At 40.1% G+C, this 25,390-nt stretch overlaps 1 protein-coding gene across 6 annotated transcripts in view; it reads right to left on the bottom strand.

Moving 5' to 3' along the window:
• The window catches only part of LOC149267394 (uncharacterized), a 172,059-nt gene extending 148,671 nt beyond the window's left edge, over nucleotides 1-23,388 (bottom strand). For 4 of the 6 annotated variants that reach the window (XM_089432512.1, XM_089432496.1, XM_089432502.1 and 1 more), the window contains exon 1: nucleotides 23,247-23,388. The gene's annotated coding sequence lies outside the window, so the exon portion shown is untranslated. The remainder of the gene's footprint in view (nucleotides 1-23,246) is intronic. The other 2 variants (XM_089432519.1, XM_089432507.1) reach the window with 1 other exon arrangement.
• Nucleotides 23,389-25,390: the final 2,002 nt, after the last annotated feature.

The raw sequence follows: 25,390 nt of genomic DNA, 5'->3' as shown, positions 1-25,390 counted from the left end.
CCACCTTACATTATTTCAAAATGGCCTTGTAGACAAAAATTTCTCAATATCCTCTTGCTAGGTAAGTCCTCCTACCGTAGTTTCATTAGTTGAAATTTAATTCCATGGCTTATTTCCAAGGATTGAAGAAATCCTTAGTCAAATTGTTTCTTGTCTTGAGCAAGTGCAATAAGGCTCGCAATTAAACCACCTTAACACCATGAATCTAGGCCACTTGTAGATGGTGTCTAAGCTTAGTCACTGTAACATGTAAACCCTCGTTGAATGGATGAGTTTGAATGAATTGACTAACCGAGTCCAATTCTTCTCTAATTGCTATCTTTTGCTTCCTCATATTTAGAGGCAAGTTTTCTTACATATCCCATCAAGAAGAAAATGATGTTGGTAATTGCATTCTCCCACCATCTAATCCAATGATCCTCACCTCAATATCTAGATGTTCCAAACTTTTATAATACAATTTAACCAATTTTGATTCTTCAGGCAATACAGCCATAATGTTGTGGACTTTGGGCATATGGATATGCTCAACAACCCAAAAAAGGAGAAACAAATTGGCTAGGGATTGAACACTCCTAAAAGTTGGACAAGTTAAGGCTCCTCACAATAAAAGGAAAAAGTATTTTACTCTAAGAACATGACCTCATCGAGTTGCTTCAAGAGTAGCTCAATACCCTTCCAAAAATTAGACCAAGGGAACTAGAGCTATGTTTAATCATTCTACCTAGATTTATTCCAGTCTAACAATCCAGAATGTGTTTGCAATACAAGCCATGCTTTTTTTTCCTACAAAGCAAGGCATGAAGAATACACTCCTTGTCTCCCTAAGAATCTGTTGATTTGGGTAGCATTGGATCTGCTCTAGCCATGAAAATTGGTGGAGAGGCTAAAGCACGTGAGATCTCCAAGACCCATAAATGGTTTGGGCAAAGATTCTAACAGGTTTGGGAGATATTAAAATGATTAATATTTTTGATTGAGTTCCTAAGTCTAAACTTAGGAAAAATAAAATATTAATGGGTATTAATATAAAACTGGATTAGAAGGTTCCAAAAGTCATGGATCAAGCCAAATCTAATCTTAGCCGTTGATTAGAGATTTAATCTCGACCGTAGGAGGACCAACAGGAAAAGTATAAGAAGAGGCTTGAGGATCAGTTGGTGAACACACTGAGGGAGACTAGTTAGTTCGATTTCTGGAGTGGGGTTTGCTGAGAAATTCGAACTAGTGGTCTAGAGAGCAACACGAATCAGCAAGTACGGAACAAAGAATCGAAAACAGCATTAGGGGAGCAGCGCAGAGGTTGGAGAGGCAGACGCAGCGGCTGCAGACTGCGCAGTCACTCGAGGGCCTGCGTGGGTGACGCAGAGAGGCAGGGGCTGACGCAAAGATCAGCCAGGCTGATGTTGAGACTGCGGGAAGTGCTAAAGAATTTTTTCTCTATTGGGTAAGCCAGTTTGGCACCCAGTTGTACCGAAAAATTGTTGAATAATAAAATACTCCCTTGCTGCACCGGTTTTCCCGCATTGGGTTTTCCAAAATATTTGTGTCGATGTGTTAATTCTTATGCATGTGTTTGTTTCTGTATTATGATGCGATATCTACATCACAATTTATTTTAATATTTACTAAAGGATTTTCATAAATAACTTATCGGGAAATAAGTAGGTAAAATAAATTAGTTGTTGTAGTGATAGAATTTTCACATGGTATCAGAGAAAGTAATCAGAGACAGGAAGGGAAAATCAATTATGGGTCAAGACCATGATGTAGAGACATCTACTCTACATCAGGAGACTCGCACAGATTTTCAGAAAATTGCACAAGAGAAAGTGATTTCGATTTCTCTATGTTGGCTTCCAGGCTGGAAGAAGAAGTGGCTTGTGTGACTAGCTCTGCATCATCAAAGATATGGTATATAGACAGTGGGGCCTCTTGGCATATGACGAGAATCCGAGAATGTTTCTCAGATTATTGGGAGGAGAAGATGAACTTTCAGATCACCATGGGGAACAAGGAAAAATGTACTCCAGTAGGGAGGGGTACCATAGTTTTTCAAACAGAAACGGGAGAGCGGTTCCGTGCTACCAATGTGTTGCATGTACCAGGATTAGGGATGAGCTTACTTTCCGTGTCGCAACTTCAAGGCAAAGGCTATGACGTTTTCTTCATCAAGGAGAAGTATACGTCAAACACCTAAGCTAGAAAAAGAAAGTGCAGATCGGGATCAAAAGTAACAAGTTATACAAACTACAACTAGAATCACCAATGGCACTAATAGGTAGTCAAGGAGACAAGGATTTGAACGAATTATGGCACAGAAGAATGGGACATTTGCACCATGGGGCTCTGAGAATTCTCAGGAGCACTGTAAAAGGAGTTCCGGATATTAGTACGGAACGAGATGATGTATGCAGAGGATGTGCTCTAGGAAAGCATGCCAAGGCAGCGTTTCCTATTAGTAAAAACAGGGCCAAGAGTGTACTAGGATTGAAACACTCAGATATCTGCAGACCCATGTCCACTAAAGCTCTTAGTGGTGCCGAGTACTTCCTTACCTTCATTGATGACCACTCAAGGAAAACTTGGATTTATTTTCTGAAAACCAAGCACAAGGTTTTTTGTCAATTCAAAGAGTTAAAGGCTCTGGTGGAGAATCTAACTAGGAAGAAAATAAAAGTTTTGCGCTCAGATAATGGTGGAGAGTATGTCGATAAGGACTTTGCTGATTTTTGCGCTAAGGAGGGCATCAGAAGAGAGTGGACAACTCCGTACAATCCGGAATAGAATGGAGTAGCAAAAAGAAAGAACGAGACTATTGTAGAAGCAGCTAGGGCCATGATGTATGATCAAGATATGCCAAAAACCTTATGGGTAGAAGCATGCAACACAGCAATCTATGTTCAGAATAGAACTCCTCATCGGGCATTGGGCAAGACTACTCCATAGAAAGTCTTCACAGGGAAGACGTCTGAAGTCAGTCATTTCAAGATATTTGGGAGCTTAGCATATTGTCGCATACCTGAGGAAAAGAGGAAGAAGCTGGATCAAACTGCCGAGAAAGGATATCTAGTGGGATATAGCGAGAATGCTAAGGCATACAGAATCTATCTTCCAGGGAGCAGGAAGGTAGTTCGATGAGATGTGAAGTTCATGGAAGACAGGGCTTTCAAAAAATCTCGAGAAATGCCTTCCGAGGAGCAGTCAAAAGAGGAACCGTTGGTCAAACCTCTTCAACCAATAGAAGAAAAGAATTCTTCCTCGGGTCAGGAAGAAACACAAGATGAGGAGGAGCTAACAGAAGCACCTGCCAGCAGAGGAAGAACGAGCAAGGAACTTCGTCAGGTTCTACGAGATGCAGAGGACTTCATCAGTGCGCCAAGGAACAATAAGAGGGAGCGAAAACAACCAAATAGATATCAGGCATTAATAGCTCAGGATGGGGAGCCTGCCAGTTTTCAGGAGACAGCTCCTGCTCAACATCAGGTTTGGCTAGATGTGATGGTAGAGGAGTACACTTCCATAATGGTGAACGATGTTTTGGAGGTAGTGCCAAGGCCTCAAGACAGATCAGTGGTAGGTTCAAGATGGATCTACAAGATTAAATACACTGCAGACGGCAGTGTTGAGAAATACAAAGCCAGGTTTGTGGCTAAGGGGTATGCTTAGAAGGAAGGAATTGACTACGAAGAGACCTTCGCCCCGGTAGCCAAGTATACATCTATTAGAACCGTGATATCTCTTGCAGCACAGATGGGGTGGGAGATTCATCAGATGGATGTCAAAACAACATTTCTGAACGGTGTGATAGAAGAAGAGGTATACATTGAACAACCAGAGGGCTTTGAGACACATGAGAAGAAGTCTCATGTATGCAGATTGAAGAAAGCCTTATATGGGCTGAAACAGGCACCTAGAGCATGGTATGGGCGAATCGATGGCTACTTGCAGAAAATGGGATTTGTCAAGAGTGACGCAGATCCAAATCTCTCTTATCTGGTTGTAGAGAATGAGCCTCTAATCTTAGTATTATATGTGGATTATCTCTTCCTGACAGGATCATCCAGGCTCATAGGGGACTGCAAGAAGAATCTAGCCACAGAGTTCGTCATGAAGGATTTGGGACGAATGCATTATTTCGTGGGGTTAGAAGTTTGGCAGCAAAAGGGGGAGATCTTCCTTGGGCAAGGGAGATATGCTATAGAAATCCTGAAGAGATTCAGGATGGAGGACTGTAGACCCATGGCTACTCCAATGATAACCAACTGGAAGAAGATTGATGCATCAGAAGACAAAGATGTTGATCCCACCTTATACAGGCAGCTCATAGGGTCCCTGATGTATCTGGTCAATACCAGGCCAGACATTTGCTACGCTGTCAACACCCTCAGTCAGTTCATGGTGGAGCCAAAGAGGGCGCATTGGGCAACAGCCAAACATGTTCTCAGGTATTTACAGGGACCAATCGATTATGCACTCATGTACAACAGCGGTAAGGATATCAGATTGAGTGAGTTTATTGATGCAGATTGGGTAGGAAGTTCAGTAGATCGAAAAAGTACCTATGGGTATTGTTTCAACATTGGATTAGGAATGACCTCCTGGTGCAGTAGGAAACAAAAAACCGTGGCTCTGAGCTCAGCTAAGGCAGAATATATGGCCTCAAGCCACAGCTTCGTGCGAGGCCATATGGCTTAGAAAACTGCGTGTGAACCTATTCAGAAGAAAGATGGAGGCGACCAAGATCATGTGTGGTAATCAAAGTTGCATCAAGCTCTCTTAGAATCCAGTGTTTCACAATCGGTCAAAGCATATTGATATCCGATGTCACTTTGTCAGAGACTGTGTCCAACGAGGAGTTGTCCAATTGAGCAACACTCCTACAAGAGAACAGGTGGCAGACATCCTTACCAAGGCCCTTGGAAGAACCAAGTTTGATTATTTCAGGGAAAATATGGGGATGATAAAGAATCCATTTCAGTAGCAGAACTGGGTATGATGTTGCAGTGCAGTAGCAGTAGCACGATGCAACATGATGAGAGGGAGTTGCAGTGCAGATGCAATGTTGGGAAGATGGACCAGCAGCAGCACAGATGCAGAGGGAGCTGCAATACAGATGTAGCAGTGGCAGTGATAGATCCATGGGCAGCAGTACAGAATGCAACAGTGCAGAGGATGTTGGGCAGGGAGGCTTAGCATCAGCATAGGTATCGATGTCGTATGATCAAAGTAATGCTCAGTGTGGAGTATTACTAGAGCACAATCCTCGCTAAGAGGAAGTGTTGATTTGGGGTAGCATCGGATGTGCTCTAGCCATGAAAATTGGTGGAGAGGCTAAAGCACATGAAATCTCCAAGACCCAGAAATGGTTTGGGCAGATTCTAACCGGTTTGGGAGATATTAAAATAATTAATATATTTAATGGAGTTCCTAAGTCTAAACTTAGGAAAAATAAAATATTAATGGGTATTAATATAAAACTGGATTAAAGGTTCCAAAAGTCATGGATCAAGCCAAATCTAATCTTAGTCGTTGATTAGAGATTTAATCTGGGTCGTTAGAGGACCAATAGGAAAAGTATAAGAAGAGGCTTGAGGGTCAGTTGGAGAACACACTAAGGGAGACCAATCAGTTCGATTTCTGGAGCGAGGTTAGCTGAGAAATTCGAACTAGTGGTCTCCAGAGCAGCAGGAGGCAGCAAGTACGGAACAGAGAGTTGGGAACAGCGCAGAGGTTGGAGGGGCAGACGCAGAGGCTACAGACTGCGCAATCACTCGAGGGCTTGTGTGGGTGACGCAGAGAGGCCCAGTGCTGACGCATAGAGGCAGGGGCTGACGCAGAGGGTCTCAGAGCTACGCAGAGTTCAACCAGGCTGATGTTGGTACTAGGGGAAGTGCTCAAGACTGTTTGCTATGTTGGGTAAGCCAGTTTGGCACCCAGTTGTACTGAAGAATTGCTGAATAATAAAATCCTCCCTTGCTGCACCGGTTTTCCTGCATTAGGTTTTTTCGGGGACTGATTGTCCAAAATATTTGTGTCGATGTGTTAATTCTTGTGCATGTGTTTGTTTCTGTATTATGATGTGATATCTGCAGCATAATTTATTTTATTGTTTACTGAAGGATTTTCATAAATAACTTATCAGGAAATAAGTAGGTAAACTAAATCAATTGTTGCAATGATAGAATTTTCACAGAATCCAACATATCAAAATATCCACGTATGGACCATGGGCTTCTAAAAGTTCATTAGCCATCCAAGATGAAAAGGTTGCCCTTTTATCTACATGATTTATACCATACATATTAGCTAAATCCAACATGCGAGCTAGCACAAAATCCAAACCAAATGTTGGGAAGGCTTTGTGCTCCAATTTGTGACAACATCAAGATGGTAAACGACGAGAACCACCACACCCTCGTCATCAATAAAGAGAAACATTGTTGCATTTTGCCAATAAAATTTAGAGTAGTCTTCAAAAAAAAACTAGTAATTTTGATGTCTTAGAAACAAAAAATGCCTAACAACATAAATAGACTCCTAACTCTACAAACCATAACTTTACAGCAAGAACTTGAGAACCCCATCACATTCCAAGACGTTGCTTTCATTTGGATTAAGTATGAAGGGATATCATATTACCATCACCCAATCTAACTAAGGCATCAAAAGAATTCGAAGTGGATGGGAGGATGGAGGTCATGAGCAAAGGAATCAAACACAATGCGATTTTGGGTTTCCTCTAGTGAGGACTCCTAGGATTTCTAAAAGGGAGGTAGAGAGAGCACTCCTACCCACACCACAAGCAACCACACATTAGGATAATCACATGACCTCATGACCTAGGTCAATAACCTATTACTGCTTGATCGAGGGTAGGCTAGCTTGAGGCTTTGGGGCCATAATGGCTTTGTGGGCTTGTGAGTTCTTACAGACGACTTAGATACAATCATCTTCAAAATCATTGTTAGCCTGATGCATAGTAAAAACTTGAATATTTTGACGTACCTAAATTTGGGATTATGTTATGCCATGTTTAACCATCAAAGAATAATCCTCAATCCTACCATATTAATGTTGGCATCTAAAACAAGGCTTAGGTAGGTTGATACATACCTTATGGGTTGCCTAAACATTGTCACCTACCCTCATGAGATCTTTTCATACATCAACACTAAGATAGACACTTCTTTGGGAGAAAAGATTAATGAACCACCAAAGTTCATGGCAAATGAAACTGCCCAAAGGCTTGAAAATGTGTTTGACAAACAGCGACAATTGCATCAGTATGCTAGGAAACTCTACCTATATAAGACAACAAAATTAGACGCTCTACATAGCTAATAAATCTTCAAACCAACAAGTGGAAACAACTAAATTATTTCAACAAACCAAAGGGGCACACAAGAAAATTTATTTGCATGTAAATCTTTTAAAAAATGAAAACCAAAATAAAAACCTAGGGAAGTACTTCGACGAAGGAAGCATATCATGGTTTTGCTTTAGGGTTTTGTCGCTGGTCACCATGGCGAGGCGCAGACGAGGGAGATCAGCTCCCTCCTACAGTCAAGTGGTTGCGGACAGAAGCAAGGGAGTTGGATCGCATCACTTCAAGAAACCAACGGAGGTGGTAACAGAGGCTAAGAATACAGAAAAATCGGAAACTATCAGACCTCAAGGACAGGAAGAGAATCATGAGGAAGCTAGTAAGGAGAAGAGGACAGAGGTTAGCAGTCCGAAAGTTGCTCCTATGAGTACATCAGGGGTCTGTAAACCCAAGTCGACCACTATTCCTCGAGTTGTTTTAAGTGACCCAACGCTGCAGGTACACAGAGACCACATGTCGGAGTATGCTATTATCTGTAAATTTATGGGGATTTGGCCGACAGAGAAGGCTTTGCAAGCATGGATAAGGAACCACTGGAAACCAAAGGGGGAAATTGACCTTCACCTTGGGTCCAAGGGCTTCTTCACAGTGGTGTTCACAAGCTTAGAGGATAAAGACAGAGTGTTCAAGGGAGGACCCTATTTTTACGCTTCTGCAGGCCTTTATATGAGACCATGGGTAATGAACTTTGTCCTAGAACGAGAAACTTTCACCTTGGTGCCGGTATGGATAAGACTTTATTCCCTTCCTTTAGATTATTGGTTGTCGGAGTCTCTAGAGGCTATCGGCAACAAGCTAGGGCATTTTATAAAGATCTCAGATGCTACTCTAAGAGGCAAATACACTTCCTTCGCCCGGATATGTGTGGAAATGGACTTATCTAGGGCACTTCCAGATGCAATCATTTTAGAAGTGTATGACGAGGAATGGGTGCAGGTGGTGGACTATGAACACGTCCCATTTAGGTGCCGTAAGTGCCATGAGCACGGGCACCTATACAGGGACTGCCCATTGAACAAGCTGGAGAGCAATACGAAAGCCACTACAGGCAAGGATCCCAAAGGTTTTACTAAGGTTGGGGGTAAAGGGAAAGGAGGCAAGCGATACCAAAAGAAAATTAATGAAGACGGACAACCGAGTCACAATAGTTTCAAGATCTTAGAAGAAGAAGTCAAAAACAACGGGACAAACCAAGAATCGGAGAATATTCCCACTAAGAAGGAAAGTGATACTAATATGGAGGATATACCAGAAAACAGCAAACAAAAGGATGATATGCTGAGCATTATGGAGCTCAGTAGGGACCACGAGATGACCCCAAGTGAGGCTGGAACAGAAGACCATGAACTGCAGGAGATTCTAGAGAGGGAGAATTTAGATCTAGAAAAGTTTCTGGAGTAGGGAATCACCAAAGGGGTAGACTCTCTGCCAAAAGAGGAGTTTGACAGGGTTCAACAGCTCTTCCTCTGGAGATCACAAACGAAGTGTTCTGGAGTCAAAAGAAACCATGATAGCTAGGAGAATATGGGAGTGAAAACGATGGAGGATACACCGATGCATTCTTCCAAGAACCTAGGTAGGAAAAGAGGAAGAAAAACATAGAATGAGCTACTGACCAAATGTGGGAAACTTATGATTAACTCAGGTAAGATGAGGGATCTTACCAATTACTCCTTTACAAACCTTTCTTAATGAAGCTTACAACCTGGAACATTAGGGGTCTAGGAAGTAAAAGGAAACAAAGAACTCTTAGCAGTAGAATGAAAGAAGAAAAATCAGATATGGTTTTTATTCAGGAAACAAAATGTTCGATGGACAAGATCAGAGAGATACACAACAAATGGTTAATCAAGTATGAGTATATAAGTATAAAGCGGATAACTCGACGAGTGGGATTCTTACTCTATGGGATCCTCAAAAACTTGGAATCCTGGATGCTGAAGCTTCTAGGAACTATCTATCGCTGGTGATTCAACCTTTGGGTGATAAGGAGATCTACATGATCACTAACATCTACGGTCCTCAAAAACTAGAAGACAAACTTAAGCTTCTCACCTCCCTTGAGAAGCTGAGAGAGAGATATCCTGATATGCCTTGGATTCTGGCTGGGGATTTCAATATGATCAGATCTCTTACAGAGAAAAAAGGCGGTACCAAAAAACTAGGCAAAGATTCCATTGCCTTCTAGAACTTCATGAATAACATGGGGCTAGTGGACACCGAAACAGTAAATGGCACTTTTACTTGGAATAATAAGAGGGGAGGGGCTTCTCAAGTTGCCTCTAAACTAGATAGATTCATAATCTTAGAGGACCTCTTTCTCAAAGGCCTTGATATGTCAGCTTCAATCCTTCCCTTCAGAGGCTCGAACCACTGGCCTGTCCAACTTGAAGCTACTTTCATGGGTACACCAAGGAACATACCTTTTAGGTTTGAAAATGTCTGGCTCTCTCACCTTGACTTCACCAGCAATATTGACAAATGGTGGGTGGAAGATATGCCCATTCAAGGCACTAAAATGTTCATGTTGCAGCAGAGACTTAAACACATCAAATCTAGGCTTAAAGATTGGAACAAAAAAGAGTTTGGTAATATTTTTAAAGCCAAAAGAGAAGTTGAGCAGAAACTCCAAGAGATTAATCAGATCATCATCTCAAAGGACTTTACTGAGGAACGGAAAATTTAGGCTGACTCTCTTCAGAACGAATGGGACGATCGCTGCATGCAAGAGGATATTTTTTGGAGACAGGAATCAAGGGTGCAGTGGATTAGAGAAGGTGAAAGAAACACACAGTTTTTTCATAGATCAACCTTGGATCACAGATCTCATAACAGAATTTCAAAACTTAAAGATTCTCAAGGGAAAGAGCTCATCTCTCACAAAGAAATGGAATCTGTCCTAGTTCAACACTTCCTTAGCATAGTAGAGGAGCCTCTCATCGATAGATCTCGGTTCATTAACAAATTCACCAAGTTCATTCCTAAGCTTGTAACCAGGGAAGACAACCATAATCTTAACAGGCCAGTGTCTGAAGAGGAGGTTAGTGAAGTTTTCAATGACATGCAAAATGGGAAAGCTCCTGGCCCTGATGGCTTCAACGTGGGCTTCTTCAAAGCTTGCTGGAAAACAATCAAACAAGATATCCTTGATGTTGTGGAAGACTCTAGAAGATCCAAAACTGTTTTGAAAGCTCTTAATGCCTCTTTCATAGCTTTGATTCCAAAGCAGGAAAAAGCTATGACACCGGACAGATTCAGACCCATAGCCTTATGTAATGTGGTGTACAAAATTATTTCCAAAGTGATCGCTAACAGACTCAAGCCTCTTCTTCTTGCTCTCGTCTCAGAGGAGCAAACTGGATTTGTGGAAGGAAGACAGATTCTCAACAACATCATACAAGCTCACGAGGTGGTACACTCTCTTAAGAGCAATAAGCAAGCTGGTATGATCATGCAGCTTGACCTAGCGAAAGCATATGATAAGCTAAGTTGGTCTTACATCAGGGCAGTGCTAAGAGCTTATGGCTTTGACCACAACTGGATAAGATGGGTTATGGCCCTTATATCCACGGCTAGCTTCTCCATTCTGCTTAACGGCTCTCCCTCTAGAACCTTTATGCCTTCTAGGGGTCTCAGACAAGGGGATCCGCTCTCCCCCTTCCTCTTTGTTCTCATGATGGAAGGGCTAGGCAGAGCGATCAAAATGGCAAATTCTGAAGGAAGAATCCAGGGTCTGAAACTTACTCCGGATGGTGCTGCTTCTACTCATCAACAATTTGTTGATGACACAATGTTGCAGGGCATTCCTACGGTCAAGGAAGCCAGAGCTTTCAAAGAAATCCTGAACGACTTTGCATTGGCCACTGGTACAGAGGTAAGCCTTGACAAATCAAAGGTGTTCTTTTTTAACACTGACATTGCTATTCAGAGGAACCTCACCAAAATTCTTGGGTTTCAAAGGGATCAGTTACCTTCCAAGTACCTTGGAATGCCTCTTACTGACAAACCTCTGAGCAAGGGAGTGTGGGAGCCGGTAACTAATAAACTTCAGGACAAAGTCAGGAAATGGACCTGCAGGTCTTTGAATTTGGCGGGGCGTCTTGTGCTTACTAACGCTGTCCTGCAGGCTATACCCATTTTCATGTTTTCAACTCTTCCTACTCCTAAAGGAGTTATGCGACAAATCAGGAGTATTCAATGAGATTTTCTTTGGGGCAAAGGGTAAGAGAAAAGGAAGTGGGCTTTGGTAGCTTGGGACAAGCTCTACAAACCTAAGGCTCGTGGTGGTTTGGGGCTTCATGACCCTGAAATCCTTAGCACAGTTTCGAGAGCCAAACTTTGGTGGAGGTGGCTCAAGGAATCAACCACCCCTTGGGCCAAGCTTTGGAAGCATAAATATGCAAATAATTGGTAGGAGAGGGATCATATCCGAATGTTAGGGCTCATCAAGGGCTCCCACATTTGGAACCTTGCTTGGGAGAATAGAGCCATTGTCCAGAAACATAGTTTCTAGGAGATCCGAACTGGGAACCTTGCACGATTTTGGGAGGATAACTGGCAGTAGGAACCAAATTTGTTTAGGGAAGAACTAACCGCTCTCAAAAATGGCACTGACAACAAAGGTTTACTTAGGATAAGTGACTTTTGGGATCAGGTAAGGAACAATGGTAAATGGAGAATGTAGAAGGATCTTGGTTATAATGAAGAGAGTCCTTTGAAGGCCCAGGCAGATTCTCTTGCTCTTGACTTGGAGCAGAGAAATATTTTGGTGTCATCCTCATCTGACCAACTGAGATGGGGTCGAAACACCAAAGGCACCTTCAACCTCAAAGAAGCTAAGCACATGGTCCTAGGTTTCGATTATCCAAACCTTGATCAGGTTTGGAATGACCTTTGGCAGAACTCGCAATGGATGAAAATCAAGTTGTTTATGTGGTTGGTTCACCAAAAGAAAATTCTCACATGGGAGAATCTTCTAAAAAGGGGCTTTGTTGGCCCATCCAAATGCCATCTATGTGGCTTACAGGAGGAGACGATGGAACATTTACTAAACCTCTGCCCCTTCACCTCTACCTTGTGGGATTGGGCGGCCTCAGTCTTCAGGCAAACTGACAGGGACAGACTCAGCATCACCAACACTTTGAAGAATTGGAGGAAAGACTTCTCAGGTAATGAAATCATTAACAAGGCTTGGACTCTGGTTCCAGGCTTTATTATCTGGGATGTCTAGAAAGAACGCAATGGCAAGATTTTCAAGAACAAAACAGGCTTGACCCAGAACATCATTGTCCAAATTATACGGCAGCTCAAAGATATAGTAGGAGCCCTTATGTGGAATATTCCTGAGGACCCTCCTTTGCCCCAGGATGCTCGCATACTGCTACAATTGGGTCTCCATTCTCTAGTTCCCCAAGGCACTGTCAAGGGTGTGAGCAAAACAACTGCTGGTAAAGATATCTGGCAGCCTCCTCCTCATGGTTTTTTGAAAATCAATATAGACGGGGCCTCTAAGGGCAACCTAGGGATGGTTGGATTTGGCGGTGTCATAAGAGATGAGCAGGGGCGCATAAAGGATATCTTTCACAGTCATTTGGGGACTGCCACTAATAACATGGCGGAGCTCATGGCCTTAGAGCAGTGCCTGGAAATCCTAATGGAGTCAAATTTACACAACGCCATCATTGAAGCTGACTCTAAATTGGTCATTAATGCGGCCAAGAAAATGTGTAATGGAACAGCACCTGGAAAAGTGTCGAAACATTGGAGGCTCTCACAGGTCTTTCAGCGTATTCATTCCCACTTGCGAACCTTGAGAACCATCAACTTCGTTCATGTGCGAAGAAAAGCCAATATGTTAGCTGATCGTCTGGCAAATGAAGGAGTGCTATGTAAGGAAAGCTATATTCGGTACAACTGGGATTCTATACCCTCTGGTAAACTGCGTGATGATTGTCAACGACAGGCAGCCAAAGACATGGCATACTTCCAGACCATGAATAATGAGCAGGAGGAAGACTAGCGGAAGTAGGAGAGAGCGGAAGTCCTTGAGCCTGGTTGAAGTGCCGTAGTAAATCCTAACCGTCGATCCCACAATCAATGCTTACGTCATAGCTAACTACGGGGGTTGAGTATTTGGTAAACAGCGTGCTAGTTGAAGGGCCGCAGGCCATAGGATTTGATGGCCTTTGTTATCAAATGGATATCGGGTTTTAAAATGGTCGGAGGTTAAGTCTAAGAGCGGACCCGAAGTTTTATAGACCAAGGTTTATAATCTATATCGGCTCCGTGAAGTGGGTAAGTGTCGCGCAAGTTTCTGATGCGATATCATTGAGGACCGTCGAATCAAATGGGTTTTGATCTACGGTGCAGGATCACCGTGCAACTCTGTTGATCGAAGAGAATATCAACCGTCCGATTGAAGGTAATATCGACGGTGGAGATTGAGCGATAAGAATCGGGGAGATTGAGCAATAAGAATTAAGCAATAAGAATTGGGGAGAGATCAACAGTCTGAACACTTAAGAATAATGACCAAGGGTCTAATTTTGTTTGTGTGTATGGTTTTGGGTTTTGTTGACCCTGTTGTTTGTTTAACATCAACGGGTCTATTTTTTGTTGGTCTTTACACTTGTAAAAACATGTACCATATGTAATATTTTTTCGGTTAATTGAAGGCTCCACTCTTACTTGACCAAAAAAAAAACTTATGGTTAGACAATTGGTGCCCTGGCAATGGCAACCATGAGGCTCCCAGTCTTGCTTCAACCAAAACTTAATCATGGACTTAGAAGGAATGCAATGCATGATGTACACTAGTAGTTGTTGAAGAATGTAACTAGTTTCACTCTTCATAATTGTCGTACTCATTTCAATATTTATCTTATGTAACAAACAAAAGAAGAAAAAATTATTATTTCAAAGCATGGGTTTCATGCTTATTATTGATGGTCTTCTAGGTAAAAGCATGTTCTTCGTGCTTCTAGGGATTTTTAGGTCATAGGATTTATTGTCTTGAGTCAAAGGAGTCAACATCGTGTTTATAAGACCCATCTGAGCAAGATGTAATTTGTAAAATAATTTAATTTGACTCTAGAAGATCCTGGAACCCTTAAGAGCACAAGTCGGCCCTAAAAGAGACAAGTCGGCCTAGAGAGGGGCTATTCAACCTCCTGGAAGGCTATATATAGAGACATCTTCGACCTCACTTGGCACTCATTAACAAAAATTTGATCTACAATAGAAGGACGAAGAAAGAAGAACGAAAGGCAAGGAAACAAGGAGAAAACCTTAGCGAAGGAAAGAAGACGAGTTTTGGACACTTTTCTCTCACACGTGCAAGTTTCTGGAGCTTTTGTAGGGGCCAAAATTTCTGCAGTAACTGCAAGTCCGAAACTCTGTTGGAAGGGGGGTCGAAATTCTATTGCAAGGGGGGTCGAAATTCTATTGCAGAAGGTTGAAATTCTGAGACTGGTGTAGAATAAGAAGGGTTTGTCTCTAGCTAATTTGGTTTGACCTTGACTTAGCTGGAAGGTCTCTTTGGAGGGATGACTTGGTGTTGGAGGGAGGACTTGGTCTAGGGTTTGGGTCTTTGTTGTCTCATTTGAAGCAGATTTTATAAGAAGAGAAGAGATTTTTTGGGTTTTCCCTTTGGAAGAGTTTTGCCCTGACTTGGAGCCTAATATTTGTGTTCATTGTCTTTATTGTTTTGCTCTTGATATTTGTTTGATAAAGAAAAACTAATAAAAAAACATGAGAAAATAAATAAAGTTCACAAGCAAGTATTAAGGTTAAGGACAATCTAAAGCAAAAAGTTGTCATATTGCATTTTCCAACATGGTATTAGAGCTAAGGTGAACTAGAAAAGGCAATCGCAAGGACACAAAAAGAGGTTGATTGGCAAGGGGAACCATTTGTGGAAAGGCACAAGAAAAGAAGTATAAAACCTATTGATCTAGAAGGAGGGTTTCTACACTGAAGAAGATCAAGACTACATCAAGCTCTCATCAAAGGAAGGCTTGAAAGGAAGATTACAAGAAGGTTGTTGATCTCTCTTGGAAGGAGATCTATTTGGAAGGCATCTTTGAAGGAAGCAACAAAGGATCTTGGAAGTTGTTGTTGGAGGAATCCTAGGAAACATCTTTCAAGGACATTATTGAAGTTTCTTCAAAGATCTTGAAGACATCAAGGAAGTTGGAGACATCATCAAGGAAGAGAAGAATCTCGGTTATTAAGTAAGTATCATATTATTACTCTAGGTTTGAATCTACGGGTCATATGTGTTCTTTTTGCAATGAGTGCAATAAGCTTGTTGGAGCATCAAATTTCTTAGCATGGAAGGAAAGGATTGACCTGACACTTACTGAACGTGAGGTGATGGAATATGTTGCTAGGGAAATTATTGAACCTAGCAAAGCCAAGACTCAAGAACTAGCGAAGTACAAGAAAGGAGAAATAAGGGCACAAAGAATCATAGTTGAATCCATTAAGGATCCTCTTGTTCCGTTTGTTGCAAATTTGAAAACTCCCAAGGCTATGTATGACAAGCTAGTGAATTTGTACTCTGTGAGTACATCAGGACAAAAGATGTCATTGAGAAATAAGTTTTATAGAATGAAGAAATCAAAGGATGAGGACATGGCATCATTTTTTATGAAGATCTCTCAATTAAGAGATCACTTGCTTTAATGACCTTACCAAAATTAAATCCCTAAATTCTACCAGAATTTAGCAGCTACAATTTAAAAAGGAATTTATCAATTTGATTCACAGATACATACCTGGCTTCCGTGTTTGAAGTCAATCCCGAGCTGTTGTAGCACCAAATTTGCTCCCGTTACCAAAATGACCAAAAGCTCCTTGCCAAACTAGGCACAATCTCGGTAACCAACTCCAAAATACTTCAAAATTTAAGCACTCTGACCCCCGTGCCCAAAACTTCAAGAACAATTAAGCTCAATTTCCCTCTGTCAGTGACTCTGTTAGAAATTCCTACTGTCCTTGTAAAACTCAAAATAAAACCTCCCCCTTTTATGGCCTCCTTGGCTCCCTTATATGCTCAAATCCACCGCCTTCCAACCTCCTTGTTGTTGGCATCCTCCCTTCCACAGACTCCAGTTTCCTTTCGTTGTCACCCTCCTACCTTCTCGACCCTTCTTTTCCTTTTTGGATAGAGGCGATTATATTCGTAATTGAAATGAAGCATTGAAATGGTTCCTTTATTGAGTTTAGGAATTAATAATATTTTATCTTATTTAATTTCTACTTTAATTAAATTGTTTTACTTATAGATTTAAACAAATTGCTTTATTTTAACATATAAATAAATTTCCCGGATGCGGGTGTTAATTGAGTTAATGCCGCGTGTTAATGGAGTTAAGGGGCATGTGGCTTGTCACATGGGCAACTGTCAGCCCGGACAAGCCACGCCACTCCACGACGAAGGCCCCTTAAATTCGCCGGAAGGCGAAGCAATGGGCGCGTTTGAAATGGTTTATGCGGAGGGGAATGTCGTTGGACTGTCCAGTCGATTGCAGGGGAATGCTGTGGGAATGTACAGTCGACTGCAGGCGCCATTCAATGCGCTGCAACATCCGAGGAATATGGGAGCTATTAAGGTTGCAACCCAAACCACTCTGCCGCCATTCAAGCCATTTGAGTGGGTGTTAGCCTGGTGTAAGGTTTCTCAGGGGAATTCTGGTGTAGGAAGCAATTGTCAGATGTCCAGGGAAAGGCTCAGGATGAGCAGTCGCAGAGGAGGGTCACGGGGTCGTTCTGCCTCTCAGAGGCCTGAGATTTCACCCTCCTCTTCAGTAGAGATCACCTCTGAGCAAAACAGGCCTCCGGGCAGCAATGTTAGAGGAAGCTGGGGCATTCCGGAGTGTGGTCACACGGAACACCCGGCCATTCGTTACAGAATCCCCTGCGCATTTGCAAACAATACTCTCATAGTTTCGGTTACCGTGGAGCATTGCAGCAGTATTCGGGGGCGTTTGGAAACTGTGAATGTACCGAGGGTGGATATGGAGACTCCCACTGTCGACTTCAGGCGTCCAATTCAGAAGGATGAGGCCGGCCCCAGTGAACCTGTTCAGAGGAGCTCGCGCCAGGAAAAGGAAGACTCGGAAAAGCTCAAGGGTCCTGCAAAAGATGAGCCTCACACCACGGATGAAGACTAACTCAGAAGACGCCAAGTCTGTGCGGCAAGGAATGAATCTCTCTGACCATCTCATTTTGCTTACTTTGTATGTTTGTCATGGGGTTTATGTTCGCAGTGTCGGTCCAAATCACCATAGTATTAGTCCACGCGTCAGTCTACATGTTCACCGTGTCGATTTCTATATACACCGTGTCGAATTATGTTCACCGTGTCGAGTTATGACTCCATCGTGTCGATTTCTGTATTCACTGTGTCGTATTAGGTATCCATCGTGTTGCATCATGTATCCACCGTGTCAGCAGGAAGGTAAACTGGTCTCTCTGCAAGTTTAGCTATGACTGATATCTTCATGGAAAATCTCTTTGAAGAAACAGGGCCTCAGCCCAGATGTAATTTTTGCTGTAATTTTGGCATTTTTGTAATATAATTAGCTCAGTTTTAACGAGAAAAAAAAAAAAACATATAAATAAATTATTTTATTTGTTTTAATTGAATTAAATTATAATTTAAATAAATTTACTTTATATTTCATTACCTTTATTTATATATATATATATATATATATATATATATATATATTTGATTTAAAGGATATATATAGGTATATAAGAGTGGTACACATATCAAGGCCCCACTCGATATATTTATTATATTCTGATGAGTTAGGAATTTATTTTGATAATTGATTCATCAACCTAAACTTAGACATTTTCCAATATTAGCCAGTAAGTATAGTAGTGCAATACATGCGGTTCATGCATATGTAATTATCATATGGATGTCTCGTATGCATGCGAATATTCACATTCTGTTTGTAGTTGTAGGTGGGTCATTACACTTGCAAGGGCTTAGAGAGACAATTTATGATTCCAAAATGACCATTTGTGTATTAAATGCATTGCCACCTGAATCGAGCAACTTTGCAACAAGCATCTACTCTAAGAAAGATTCAACTCCTTTTGATGAGTTGAGGGCACTATGCATTTTGGAAGAATCTAGGATCAAGGTAAAAGATGACACTGGATCAGATGTACAGTCTCAAGCCTTTCTAGCTAGAATCAAGAAGCTGAAAAAGGAAAAGTTTGGAAAGTCCAAGAAGAAATATATGCCCAAGGTTCAATGCTTCAAGTGCAATGATTATGGACATTTTAAGAGGGACTGTCCTAGCTTACAGAACAACAAAAGAAAGGAAAGGAGCAAGGCTCATATAGCTGAGGAGATGGGAGAACCAGAGAAGAAGTCAAAGAAGGACGATGTGAAAGATCTTTACTATTGAATAAGGCACCATATTTTTCAGCTTTTCTATGAAAATTAGTCTTTCCTTTAGAATAGTATGCATTGTTGCTTACTCTTGATTTTGTATAGCATCATAAAGAAAAACATGTAGCATATATAGAGTTTACTTGGCTAAGTTGCTTTGTAGAAATCATCTAGTCTTTAAAGATAGAATAGATAGACCATTTTGCATATTGTTCATCCAGGCATTATCTAACATTATGTTGGAGGTAGTCATCTTGCTAAGGTGGATCATCATGGTCCATATAAGAACTATCATTTTGGAATGTTCTTGGAAGAGGCATTATGACAAGGTAGTATGCATTCCATATAGTATGGAAACAATACTGGAGGATGAAGAAATGCAATGGGTCAGGTTGCGGGCTCATTTTAGGGCATATAGCTAGATGATTGAATGAAAGCATAGAAATGCATATTGGAAGTAAACCTTGGATAGGATTCACATGTACAAAATATGGTAAAAGAAGTTGGTTATAAAATATGCTTATTATATGGTTATATGATGCTTGAAAGAAGAATTTGACTTACTCAAGGATGAATAAAGAATTAAGACTATCTCTAGAATATGTAAGAATAATGATTAACATCTAGTATAATGTCCAGAAGAATAGTTCTAACTCGGTAATCAAGTTCGATCCTTGGGCACTCTGATGCTTGAAGGAAGATTCGAATAAGGATGTTGATATCTGGACTAGAAGGCCATCATGATGAGGTAAGTCTATTTTAAATGGTTATCTGGTTAACATACTATTTTGCTACCTACAAAGATGTTGCAGGAATACATGATGACATTTGAGGCAAGTTCAACTGTAGGGATGGAAATGTATGAAGAATGTTGAGGGAAGCTCAATATCTGGTACTTGGCAACTATGAAATCAAGATGTACCCATCTTGGGATTGAAAGGTAGCAATGCAAGAAGATAACGTGAAGGTCAAAGGAGATCACTTTAATGAAGAAGCTATGATCAGCTTAAAGTTTGGAAAGGCTTAATGCAATGTCTTCATCTATGATGTCGAAGATTAGAAGAGCAAAAGAGATGACCTAGATCCTGTCACGAGATTGAAGAGTGGAGTTGGCTCCATGATACCTTGAAAGAAAGCAAGCTCAATAAAATGAGATGTGAAGGAAAGAGGGAGTCATGCAGCTATGGAAGAACCGGTAGTTGATACTTTTATAAAGACAAGCTAGTAAATTTGTGGGTATGACTCTCCAATTAGAAAGGAAGTCAGGAATCTCCATTAGATTTGAGAGGGAGTAAAGGAGTCTCCTTAGATAGAAGCAAGGTTCTATTCTCAAGGGAGAATAGGGATATCCTCTCTGGTTGAGAGTGAGGGATGTTAGACATCACATCTGCATTCTCTTCTTCGTGTGATGAAGAGAGAATGGTGGAGGATTGAATAAGCATTTGTGGTTTCCTTGAGGATAAAGAATCCAAGAAAGGAAAGGAACCAACACTCTAAGGATGGGACAGGTATCCAAGATAAGAGTGGTCAAAAATGATTGATATTCTTTGAGGACTCAAGAAAGCAGATCCAAGATAAAAATAGTCCTAAAAGGACATACCTTGTGAACATTTGGATGGGGCATGTGCCTTGTAGAGATAGTGTGGTATCACACGTAAAGCCTCCCAGCATAATGCTCTTGAATGAGGTAGAGCTTGTCTAGTTAGGCCTCAAAGACAATGTTGGTCATAATGAAGTTGGCTTATCAATCCAACTCTTCTTATGAAAACTCTTCAGTCTGAGAATGATGTGGTAATGTTGTACAATTATGAATACCTCCCTAGTTAAGAGGGAGTGTTGAAGAATGTAACTAGTTTCGGTCTTCATAATTGTTGTTGTACTCATTTCAATATGTATCTTATGTAACAAACAAAAGAAGAAAAGAAAAAGTTATTATTTCAAACCATGGGTTTCATGCTTATTACTGATGGTCTTCTAGGTAAAAGCATGTTCTTCGTGCTTCTAAGGTTTGTTAGGTAATAGGATTTATTGTCCTGAGTCAAAGGAGTCAACATTATGTTTATAAGACCCATCCGAGCAAGATATAATTTGTAAAATAGTTTATTTTGAGTCTAGAAGGTCCTGGAACCCTCAAGAGCACAAGTTGGCCCTAAAAGAGACAAGTCATCCTAGAGAAGGGTTATTCGACCTCTTAGAACAGCTATATATAGAGACATCTTCAACCTCATTTGACACTCATCAACAACAGGTTTGATCTGCAATAGAAGGACAAGGAAAGAAGAACGAATGGCAAGGAAACAAGGAGAAAACCCTAGCGAAGGAAAGAAGACGAGTTTTGGACACTTTTCTCTCACACTTGCGAGTTTCTGGAGTTGTTGCAGGGGCCGAAATTTCTGTAGTGACTGCACGTCTGAAATTCTATTGTAGGGGGGGGCAAAATTCTGAGATTGGTGCAGAATAAGAAGGGTTTGTCTCTGGTTAAGTTGGTGTTGGAGGGAGGACTTGGTCTAGGGCTTGGGTCTTTGTTGTCTCATTTGAAGCAGATTCTATAAGAAGAGAAGAGATTTTATGGGTTTTCCCCTTGGAGGGGTTTTGCCTTGGCTTGGAGCCTAATATCTGTGTCCATTGTCTTTATTGTTTTGCTCTTGATATTTGTTTGATGAAGAAAATCTAATAAGAAAACACAAGAAGATAAATAAAGTTCACAAGCAAGTATTAAGGTTAAGGAAAATCTAAAGTAATAAGCTGCCATATTGCATTTTCCAACAGTAGAGTTAACAAGGCTTCCAATGTCATGGCAGACATTGTAAAGACACACTACCTTGGTCTCTTCAAGGAAGCCATTATTCTATTGTCTGCCAAATGCAGACGTAGAATCAAATGATAGGTTATAAGGCTCTAAGGTAGCAATTGTGGGCTCTCAGAGGCCCTGTGGCAAGAAGATAAAGCCATAAAAGCCAGTAATGGCTAGCACAAAACGGTAACTCTAAAAGAACACCTAGTAACTGCAGGGAGAGGATGCCAACACAACGGGGAGGAATGCACCATACACCAAAAAACCCTCAACTACCAATTCTTAAATTCTTAAAAGAGAGATTAAGTTTGTTTGTGATTCTGTCCTGACATTGTTCCTGCGGAATTTGAAGACTGAAACGCTAGGGAAACTTGCAGTGAAGATGCACCGAAGCAGTAAGTTGATGTCAGTCAGGTTGAACAGCTTCAATATTCTAAATGTAATATTTGTAAAGTGAAAGGGGCATTGCCTTTAAATTTAGTTATAAAGTGAAAGAAGCAATCTTCCCTCGGCTGTTCAACCTGAACGACATCAACCTGCTGTTTCGATGCATATTCGTTGCAATTTCCCCAATGTTTTAACATTTATGTTTTAAACTCCGAGACAACAGCCTTGTGACAAAATCACAAACAAATTGAATCTCTCCTTAGGGATTTCAGAATCTGTAAGAGCTCAGATACCATGGTGGTTTTTCAGAGAATATTATCAAAATTTAGTTAATTGTTCTTGCATAATAATATATTTTTATAATTCAGAATTGTCCCAACATTGGAGAGTCGTAGATAACAATTATCCGCCAGCCAAAAATAGGCCAACCCCAAAAGCAGTTGCCCCCTCTATAATCATCATCCACTTCTAAGCATGACCCTAACTCTCGACTTAGCAGAGCAGAGCACACAGCTGAAAACGGCCATTATATCTTCAAGGGGTAGGGACCATGTTTTGTGGAAACTATGCTCATATGGAGAAATTCTCTCTGTTTCTCTCTTTGATGAAGAGTTTCAAAGAAATGAAGCTATGGAGCATGCTTCCCAACTGTTACTGTCCTCTCCCTGCACTTACTAGGTGTCCTTTCCAAGTTAGTTGCTCTGTTGGTCATTACCGGCCTACCTCCCCACCACTGGGCACCTGAGAGGCAATAATGGCTATCTCAGAGCCTGATAATGGATCCCTTGATCCGAATTCCCCTCCGCGTATTCCTAGTAATGGTGTCTGTTGACCAGAAGAATGATGGCTCCTACGAAGAAAGCAAGGAAGTTCATCCCTAAAATGTACCATGAGGCAATGATACTGATTCTAATGAAGTTCCTGCTGATATTTATGTTTCTAAATATAAAAAACTTGTGTCATGAATACAAGCAGCACGCACAGCCAAGGGTACTTCGTGGGCTAAATTCCTTCTAAGGCCATGTTTCGCTCATTACCAGAGCACCATAAAATGCGAAAAATTATAAACCAGTAATATCATACGGACAGAACCGTTCGGAGATCTGAAAAAATACAATCAACGAGCAGAAAGAAATGACAAAAACACGGAACTGGAAAGCTCAATGGATGAGCAGAGAAAGGGAAAAGAACGGAATACACAGTAGGCAGAAAACTGTAAATTGCAAACCGAGCAGAAGGATTAAGCAGTGGTTAGGAATTACCTGATGAACACTGCGACAGAAAAATGGCGCGATTGATAAATATTTGCCAGTGGGTACCATTCATACGATTTATGTACATCTCCAGACCAAACACCCCGTTTCTTTCCTTTTATCACTTTTTTATTAATATTTTTCAAAAAAAAAAAAAATAGCTTCATTCACATCGGATGTCTTTCCCAAAGTTATTAGTAACTGCCACAGGCGGTACTTTAATTATCGGCATGATGTTATTAACTAACTATTCGTGAACTCCTTGTTTCCGAATTTAAAAAACCAAAAAAACAAAAGAGTTATTAATTGAATTTTTCTTAAAATAAATTAATTAAATTTGATTAATCCATAAGTAATCATGAAACATCATTCTGATTACACAGGAAAATCTTTGAGATTCATTTTAATATTTATTAATAATATAAAATCAATTAAAAATAAATATTATCAATAATATAAAATTATTTAAATTTTAAAAAAATATTAATTAATTAATACGATAACATTATTATCGAAACTAAGTTTTGAATTAGTTTTAAAATAATAATAATTAATTAATACCATAACATTATTATCTCAATTAAGTTTCGAATTGTATTACAACGATATTAATGCAACACATACTATACACACTTCATATATTTTAATAATTAATGAATGATATTGGGATACATTAATGCAACACATGTACTTCAATATACACACTTCGTATATTTTAATATTCATTGAATAATAATGAAACATTTTTTTTGTAAACTGAATAATAATGAAACTTTTTTTGTAAACTGAATAATAATGAAACATTTTTTTTGTAAACTGAATAATAATGAAACATTATAATAGGAATACAATAGACTTCATATATTTTAATATTCATTGAATGATAATGAAGCATGGAATACAATAGATGTGGTTTATATTTTGGGGCTACACATGGTTAAGTTTGAACTAATTTGGTGTACGAATAACTTTATTCACAAAAGTTCAATTAATTCCATATAGTTTCCTAAAATAATGATAACATATGATAACATATGCTATGTGATAATTTTTTCATATTTTATTTTAATTTTTTATTTTTTTATAATGTCATAAGGTTAAAAGAAGTTAAATATTTAGATTTATGTAAGATGTAGTGTGATAAATGATTTTAATATTAATATTTAATAAAGTTAATTAAAAAAAATATCATAAATAATTATTAAATGGGTATTTTCTATAATAGAAATAGTATATAATTGATGTCTCAATAATTTATAAATAATTCAATTTAATTAGTTTAGATAGTGAGTTTTAGTTGTTAAGTCTTACTAGCACAATCAGTTGGGGATGGGCCTTGTTAGCAAGGTGACCGAGGATCAAACTTCATGGTGGGTGGTTGTGCCCTATGCTGGGGGGAGACATGCTAAAAAATCCAGTTAGCTAAGCGCTGGTGTGGCCCAGGCCGGGTGTGATCCCCTGGTGACTTTGACAGATTAGATGCCCCTGAGTCACGACTCCTCAAGCCACAGGTCAAGCTTGGAGGATCACAAACAAATTGACAAACAAAAAAACAAAAATTAGTGAGTTTTAGTTAATTATACAATAAGACTTCTTGATTTGAGTTTGTACATCAAAACATAGATAGCATCAACGAATAATGGTTGCCCTTAAACATAATTGAGGAAGCACCACAACAATCCATAAAGTAATACAACTATCAAATATAAGCACCAACAACATCTTCAGTTAAAACTTGATTAACCAATACCTTCGGTCGAACCGTGGTCAACTATTCCAAAGGATTAATAGCAAGAAAAAGGATAATTGTATTGTTGTGTAGTTGATTAGATGTGATTGTAAAAATATATCAAACACTTGTTCAAATATCGATGCTACCATTCATTAGTGCAACCACAATCTGTAACACTCATTCCCACCCCCTTGAAGTATCTCGGGTTGCGGGAGGGGTTATTTATTGAATTAACCTGACCTCCATGGCCTATTATGAATATGGGGTTACAAAAATCCTCCTTTTTCAAAGTTTACAAAATTAAATAATGATACCGCCATCGCATTCCGCTCATTGAGATCTTTTCAACAATATACATTTTTTTGAGACATGTTTTCGGCGATAATCACATCAAAATTCATTTGTCGACGCGTTTCGAACC

The sequence above is a fragment of the Pinus tabuliformis genome, chromosome 6 (assembly GCF_031772625.1).
Source record: "Pinus tabuliformis cultivar Carrire ecotype Pingquan chromosome 6, CPIR1, whole genome shotgun sequence".
NCBI classification, from domain to species: Eukaryota; Viridiplantae; Streptophyta; class Pinopsida; order Pinales; family Pinaceae; genus Pinus; species Pinus tabuliformis.
Note: the sequence above shows the minus strand (reverse complement) of the source record. Positions and strands in the feature narration are given on the sequence as shown.